Source organism: Rhododendron vialii, chromosome 7a, assembly GCF_030253575.1.
Source record: "Rhododendron vialii isolate Sample 1 chromosome 7a, ASM3025357v1".
Taxonomy (NCBI): Eukaryota; Viridiplantae; Streptophyta; class Magnoliopsida; order Ericales; family Ericaceae; genus Rhododendron; species Rhododendron vialii.
The window spans coordinates 29,469,707-29,477,726 of NC_080563.1; the positions used below are offsets into that span (position 1 = coordinate 29,469,707).

The window sequence follows — 8,020 nt, forward strand, 5'->3', positions numbered from 1 at the left end:
GATGCTAATGCCAAAATTGTTTTTGTTTGTGCCACATAAAAGTCTTGTACCTTGCATGTACAAGGCTTTTAGGCACTACAATTTTGGCACAAATAAAAACAATTTTGGCATTATCATTTTCTATATTCTATAAATTTAGTGAAGATTTTTTCTAGAAGTATTGAGTTTCCTAGCTAGTTCCTTTACATATTGTATTTTAATTTTGTTGGCTAATGAGTCAAGAAGACTTATGGTTGATATTATTTCCTAATGTTTTGTTTTCTATTTTACTATTTAAGAATATTGCTAGCTAAGTTTCAAAACTTCACTATTAGAAATATTCGATGTAAGCCACTTTGCCACGATATTTTCTGGTAATAGTCTAAATTTATTTCAATGAATACACTAACTAATTAACGGAAACTCTATGAGTGCATACACTCACGTACATACGCATTTTAGACCCATCTCGGACCTTGTAAAATATATCTGAGCCGCTCATTTTGTTTAAAATAGTTTATTTATGATCCCTATAAAAAATTAACTCAATCTGATATCGGTAAAGATATTTATGAAACATCCACTTTTACAGAACTCAAGAAGGGTCTAAAGTGCGTATGTACACGATGTATCTACATGAGTGTATGTACCTATAAACCATAGCACGGGGTGATAACCTTCTATACGGTAAAACATAAAAATAACGTAACAAATTATCAAAAAATAAAAAGTACACCAACCAACAATAACTCCGTTGATAAATATATCAAGAGGGGAAAAAGAGAAACCCTGGTGAGGAGCACAAAAGTCGTTCGAAACAACTTCCTCTTTCTCTCTCTCTCTTTTCCATTCCCTCTATAAAAGTATGTGGCCTCCCATATTCATTCAGTAGTCGCAGTCGGCACTGTTTGATTTGCGCTGATAAAGACAGTGCACGTTTCAGCGACACATGTGTGCCCTCTGCATGCTAGAGAGAGAGAGAGAGAGAGAGAGAGAGAGCGCATAGATGTGGTGGAGAGAGAGAGAGAGAGAGAGAGAGTGGAAGAAGTTCTTCAGCTTTAGCTTGCCTAGTTTTTGTTGCTTGTTTTTTTTTCATGTAGTCTGAGCAAACCCTAATTACGGTCTACAATTTTAATTGCTGTCTTTGGTGTTTGAAGATTAGATCTTTCCTTAGATGGGTGTTGCTGTGTCGTTCTCAGATCTGTCTTTGAATAATAGAGATTTAGGTATGTTTGTTTGGTTACCATTTCTGAGGTAAAAAATTAACACACTTTCCTTGATTTTCCTTTTCATTTTCCAGTTTTCGTTGGATCAATTTCTGGGACACCAAGAAAAGTGACAGAAGAGAGTGAGCACACAGAGGCATATTGGTATAAAAGTCTATATCATTGCTCTTGCGTGCTCACTGCTCTATCTGTCATCTTGCAATTCTGGAATTCATTTGATTCACTTCTCTCTCTCTCTCTCTCTCTCAAAATACCCACACACGCATATACACAGAGGGGATAGAAAGAAACGTAGAATTGTTTCTCTGGTAGTTGAATTGGGATAAAATTGGTAGACTATGAGGGGCTTTTCTCAACTGTGGATCTATTTGATTTCGTTTCGGTATTTTATTATTTTTTGGAATTATTAATATTTAATTACATGTGGTAGGGTTTAGTAGACCTTTTTTTTTTTTTTTGATCATGGGTTTAGTAGACTGGAAGCGTGACTTTTGATGGGGGGTTTCGTTGATAAGAGTAAACCCTAATTACTGTGCTAAATTAACGGAAATAAAACGTGTCATTATGGGACCATCACCATTACATTTGCACCATGTTACAGATATATATATATCTATATAGTCTGGTCCCGTCTCTCTTTTTTATTGGTTAATCATCCACTGTTTTTTTTTTTTTTTTTTCTTTTTTAAACGTTTTTTTTTTCTTGCACATGCAATTGCTTTGAATATCATTGAAGAATTGGTACCCTGAATACCTTTAGTCTGGCTCATGTAGAGTTATAACTATGTTGTATTTGGTGAGCGCAGATTGGGTTTTGATTTCAGGTAATTAGTCTAAGCAAAGCCCTTATTTCTGTTTGTTTTGTTTTATTTTTTGTTTTAAACTAATGGTTGATCGACGAATCTTACGTACTCCATGTCTTGTTTTTGTTACTCACCTTGGGTCTCGTTCTGATTGATGGCTGTAGTATTTGGATCTTTTCTCTTTGTTTCTGCAGTTTCCTTATTCTCCTTTGAGTGGTAGCAGATCAAAGGATTTTTCAAGCGAAGCTTCATGAGTTAACGAAGGTAACTGGATTATTCATACCCTGATCTGATATTTATAATAGAAATTGCAGCTTTACTCATAGATTTGTGTAGATAAATGTTTGGTAAAGTAATAAACTTTTTCCCTTTGGGATGATGTCAAAATTGGATCGCTATCCATAAAATTGGATGTAAAGGCAAGACGTGTGACATATATACTGACAAATATATGTATATATAACTATGTATGGTTAATTTCCTGGTTAATCCATTTTGATGTTATGGTCATCTCAACATTTTTGGTCTTATGTCTTCCTTGCATATATGGAATCACTTGTCTGTGATCTTACCTTCAGCAAATGAGTGTACCATATTCTCTTTTAGGCTTCATGTGTGGCCTCATTTTGTCTTCAGGTATATTGTTTTTTCTCTCTATGTTTAAGAGAGTAATTTTTTTTTTTTTTTTTGTCTTTGCAAAGGGATTAGCTAATTATCGATACTTGATGAGAATTTAGTTTTCATAGACATTGGGTATATACGGTATGGTTTTGGGTATAAGAGGGGGGAAGACACAAGGGGCATTCATGACTATAGGTGATGTAGCATGGATATGGATACAGACACCTACACCTACAGTGAGGGACATGGATACGGGACAAAGACAATTCTACAAAAATGGGAATCGGACACAGTACGGGACACTGCAATATTTTGAAATAATTCTTTTAGTAGTTCAACATACATTGTAATCACCAATATTGAGGTTTACTCCAATCAATTGCATTATCGACCCATGGTGTATGCTTACACACACACAAACTTCATGCTAATACTTTTGGCCCAATACTTTTGAAATTTCAAATTTCATAGTTTCATTGCTCAAAAGTTTTCCAAAATTGTTTGTTTTGGATTCAGTTTGTTGCAATGTCCTCGTGTACTTTTTCTGGTCAATGAATTAAGATTAAAAGATCTTCCCTTTTGTACCCAATGATGAATTATAACTTGTGGTTTCAGTTACTAGGTACCTTTTTCTTCTTTTGATTTATCCCCTGGATGGGAAACATGTTCCTATCTGTTCTTGAGTTTTGTTTAACAAACAGAAAGTTCAAAATTCTTGGTAATTTAATAATGCAGTGCTTGATGAGTGCAATTGATGTAGGACTATTTTCTTTTGAGAATAACGGATATAAGACTTAGAACTTGCTTAACAACCTCATTAATAGCCTCATAGAATATTTCAGATAGAACTTGCTCGATGGAAGTTCATTAGTAATTTTAGTTTCGTGGACAAATCTGCCTTGAGATACTCAACTTTTGATTGTTTGAGTCTCCTGCACCCGCTTCCGCTTCATGCAACTAAGGTTTGATATTCAAGTATTCAACACCACTAGTTACACACCAAATCCCATATGGTTATGAAGAAAATAATAGTGGGAATGAGTGATAGCACGGAATGCTGATTCTATTCTCACTATGAAATGATTTTGTACAATAATTTGTTTCAATGCCTCTATTAAATCCTGTGTGGCTGTAACACTTCTCACCATGTTTGTGAGTTTTATAATATCCCTTTTACTTCAAAAAAATTTGAGATTTCCCAGATAAGTTTGGCAAACGAAGACAAGACCTATTTCTATGTTAATTGCCTGAGCAATTTGTAATTGTTTTTGAAATCTAGCGAGTACGCCTTTTTTGGAGTTGATTTATGAGCAAATTTGAGTTAAATTAATTTTTTCCTAGTATCCTATCATCAGTTTATATATTCTCTTAGCTAGTTTTTTTTCTTTGACATTTGTATGCTTGGGAGCTATGTAGCACGGACACAGACACGAACACGGCCTCGGACTCGAACACGGAATTTCTTAAAAAATGGGAACACAAACACAGCAAGGGACACAACAAAAATAAATAAATAATATTTATTATATACCAGTGAAAAAATAGTTAGGTGTATAAGCTTGAAGCTTCAATATTTGTAAGCAAACATCGTATATACATCGTAAAACAAAATATTTATTACAAAATATTTGAAGCAATTTCACATTTACTCCCAAAAGTTTTACAAAAATTGCACATTTAACACTTGTTGTATCCCCATACGTGTCCCTGCTGTGTCCCCTTAAAAAATTAATAAAATTTATTGGACATGCCACGTGGCATGTCACATACGTATTTTGCCGTGTCCCCCGCATGTCCTCGTGTCGAACACGGGGACACGCGAGCCTTTAGGAGTCTCGGTGCTACATAGCTTAAGAGGCTATATATAGTGAAAATTTTACTTTGTTACCGATAAAAAAAGAAAATTTTACTTTGTTGTTAGTCCTAGAATATATGTCAATTTGTAATTGGTTTCAACTGCAAATATTTCTTCTAAGAATATAAGCAAATAGTTTGTTCACATATATTTGTACCTAAGCAGTTGGAGTTATTTTTTTTAGTATATCTTACCATTGCTTCAGATTTTCTCTAGCTTGTTTTTTTTTGCTCGGCTAATTATGGCCTGCAAATGATTTTCTCTAGCTTGTTCGGTAGATTATCTTTTGTTTCTTCTGATTTATCTACTTGAGAGATTCTATCCTAATTGGGAGCGCAATCATTTCTCAATGTGAGGGAGGCTTTGAGGTGGATTCGCCACCCCAATGAGAGAATGCTACTATTAAGGGCTGTGCAAGCCCTTGAAGCGGGAAAGTGTGCTCGCGCAAATTCTATGAATCAGTGCAATCTGCCTTGCTAATGTTTATCAGCATAAATATTGTTAAGCTTCTAGGTATGCCCAAGCATTTTACTCTTATCACCTGTCCCTAATGTTTATTGATTTTCGTGTCATAAAAGGCTGGGGATCGGTTAGAAATTGGAATATATGAATATTTTGGGATTAAAGGACTAATTATTGAAGAATTAATAGGGAAGCGGAATTTGACTTCTTTTCAAGTTCTGATCATAAGGATGTTTGTGGAATTGAGACACCACTTGTGTGCCCAACAGTTAGAGACTTATTCAGCATAGTCTTTTCCTTTTACTTTTGCCTCGATGTATGAAATCCCTTTTGTATGTATACCTAAACCATTCCTTGACTTAAAAGAATCCGGTACTAATGTTTATTTTTATAAATAAGAGTGTGGGATGTAGATTTTTTACAAATTCCAGATGTGTTTCTTTGTTTCCTTTTTTCTTTTGTTTCTCCTTGATGTACACTTGTCGAGCTTTTTGATAAAAAGAGTGTTACTGGCTTAAGTTTTTTTTCTTTTACATTTTCTGACGGGGTGTAGTTGATAGCTAGAGTTAAGTTCATCGAAGCAAAGACACTTTACATTAGAAAATTAGGAAGGGGGATTCAGTCAAACGTACTTGTGGAAGGTCCAACAGCTAGCTATGAATTTCAGTTCATTCGCGACCTCTATTGACTGTTAGGAAGTGAATTAGTGCTGGAACAAAGTCAGATTGAGTTTTGGTGGGAATTCAGAAAGTTAACAGTACAGATATCGAATTATTCCTATCATGTAGAGGGTCAAGTCAAAATTCTATTTCACTGTTTATTTTATATGGTTCGTTTGGCTGAAATTAGGGCAAAGGATAGAATGAAAGCCTGCAAGTTTTAATGAAGATTGATTCTTTTAAGGTTCCAAATGCTACCCAGACAAGCAAACTGAAGTTCCAGCTTCTTTCGCCTTCTATATTCACTTCTAAGACTGTTATATCTCAATAAAATCTTGACTAGTTCACTTGATTAACACAATCCATGAGCATGGTGGTCATGCATAAGATGTTTGCCGGTCAAATTTGTTTCTTAACTCTTTCTTGTATGAATATATGTAAGTTTGTTGACCGTATCTATTGTCTAATGATATTTTTGTGCATTAATTGGTATGCTAGGTGCAAAAAAAAGGGATATTCTACCTAGGAGTCGAGGCTGAGTTCACTTGTGTGCAGTGTTCAAGGTCAAGGTAAGCCGTAAGCCTTCAAATTCATTATTTCTTAAGACTTTTTTTTTTTGGTAAACTATTATTTCTCAAGACTTATATCGACTGATCATGCATATTTTATATATTTTACGTCATGAGTCATGAGAGAGAATTGGTTTACAGTTTAAAGCATACTTACGCATAGTATATATTATTGTTCATGCACGGGTGCTGAATGTTTTGATGGCATCATAAATGGTTAAAAGAGTCAAGTTAATTGTGTTATTGAAATTTCTTAAATAGGTGAACATGTATTAAGTCTCTATTTGTAAATAAGCTACCAAAGCTTTGATTTCCCTTGTCGTGGCACTCTTGTGGTGTCATTTACCATGTCAAGGATTCGAGTCATGGTACCCACACTCAAACCCAAAAAAAAGAGTAACTGGCTCTAAGGGGTAGGGGTTGGCCTGGTGGTTTAAACCGAGAGAGAGGTTTGAACAGAACAGACATGCCCGAATCCGACCCAACATTTCCACTCTTTTACCCAAATCCCAAAGGTCTCTCCCTCTCTTTATCTCTTTGCCCTTTACTTGTATAGTTGTTTGAGTTTGTTCTACCTTTGGATTTAGGGGTTTGCAAACTCCTACTACTTTGGAGCTAGTCCGTACAGAGTTTTGTCTGCCTTTAATTGAGCATCTGCTAGTGCGCGGTGATAATGATTCATTAGGATTAGCCAAGATGTAGATAAGCTAGTCTAGATACTTGAGTAGTCAAAAATAAAGGAAAAAGAATTCAGATCCAAGGGTCCGTAAGAGATCGATTTAGCAGCACAATATGTGGATAGTGTTGTGCTTAGTTTGGCACTGTCGGAATTGCATCCTGTTAAGGTTCTGTTTGGTAATGCCCATTTGTTTATTCTTGTTATTTGCTTATTCTGTGCCATGATCAAACAGGTACCAAATTTTGGTGTTGATACCACAATGGGGGACAGGGGAACCTTTCGGTTACTCCCATAATGATGGAAGGATTACCCACGCAATAGATTATTTATTTGTCATATGGAATTATTTGTACTTTTAGTCAGCAGTTGAAGCTTAAAATTTTCCATTTCCTTTGAGATTATTGCGTTGTGTGTTAAATGGGTCCTTCAATGTACTTTGTCTGGTGAAAGTTCCTGCAAGTGCGATGCACCTTTTGCCCTTTACTTTTTCTAATGTGCCAAGGACCTACCTTAATTGGACATATACTACGATTTGGGTTGCAGAAAGTCTAGAGCCACCCCACCAAAATGTGGTAGCCAGCCACTGCACGGCATGTGGTGCCCACGTCGGATTTTGCACAAATGATTCAAGCCGTACAATAATTTTTTAAAAAAATTGCGTGGGCATCGCGGAAAATCATCTCATATGTGTAGGTGCTCGATTCAATCTTTTTTTTTTTGAAAAATCGGAAAAAATGGAAAGATTGGGTTTTCTAATTTTTCAAAAATGAGAAGATTGAACTGAGCACCCATATCTATTGGATTGAGTTGATTTTTTGCAATGCTCATCCAGTTTGTTTTTAAAAATTATTGAATTGCTCAGATCATCCGTGCGAGGCCGGAGTGGGCCCCACAAGCCGTGTGGTGGCCGGCCACCACATTTTGGTGCAGTGATTGTAGCGCTGTTCTGGTTGTGCGAGATGACTTCATGTAAAACTTTTTGTGCAAAAGTCACTTCGAAATTAAGATGATGCTAGAGGAAGAATTAAAAAAAAAGATCCATGCTCTAGATGATTTTGAGGAAGAGAATATCTCGGAGGACGATGTTGATTTCGTGGAGAATGTCTCTCTCTCTATGGCTTTTTGAGCTTGAGATTGGACGGGTATGAGGTGTTTTGCTTAGTGGCT

The 8,020-nt window shown here is 35.8% G+C and overlaps 1 long non-coding RNA gene across 2 annotated transcripts; it reads left to right on the top strand.

Annotated features, from left to right (window-relative positions):
- The first annotated feature begins 1,001 nt into the window (after positions 1–1,001).
- LOC131334131 (uncharacterized) lies at positions 1,002–7,287 on the top strand. Of its 2 annotated transcripts, XR_009202056.1 has the most exons (4): positions 1,002–2,272; positions 2,587–2,644; positions 6,104–6,174; positions 7,086–7,287. It is a non-coding gene; the product is annotated as an uncharacterized LOC131334131 (long non-coding RNA). The 2 variants fall into 2 exon arrangements; XR_009202055.1 differs by lacking the exon at positions 2,587–2,644.
- Positions 7,288–8,020: the final 733 nt, after the last annotated feature.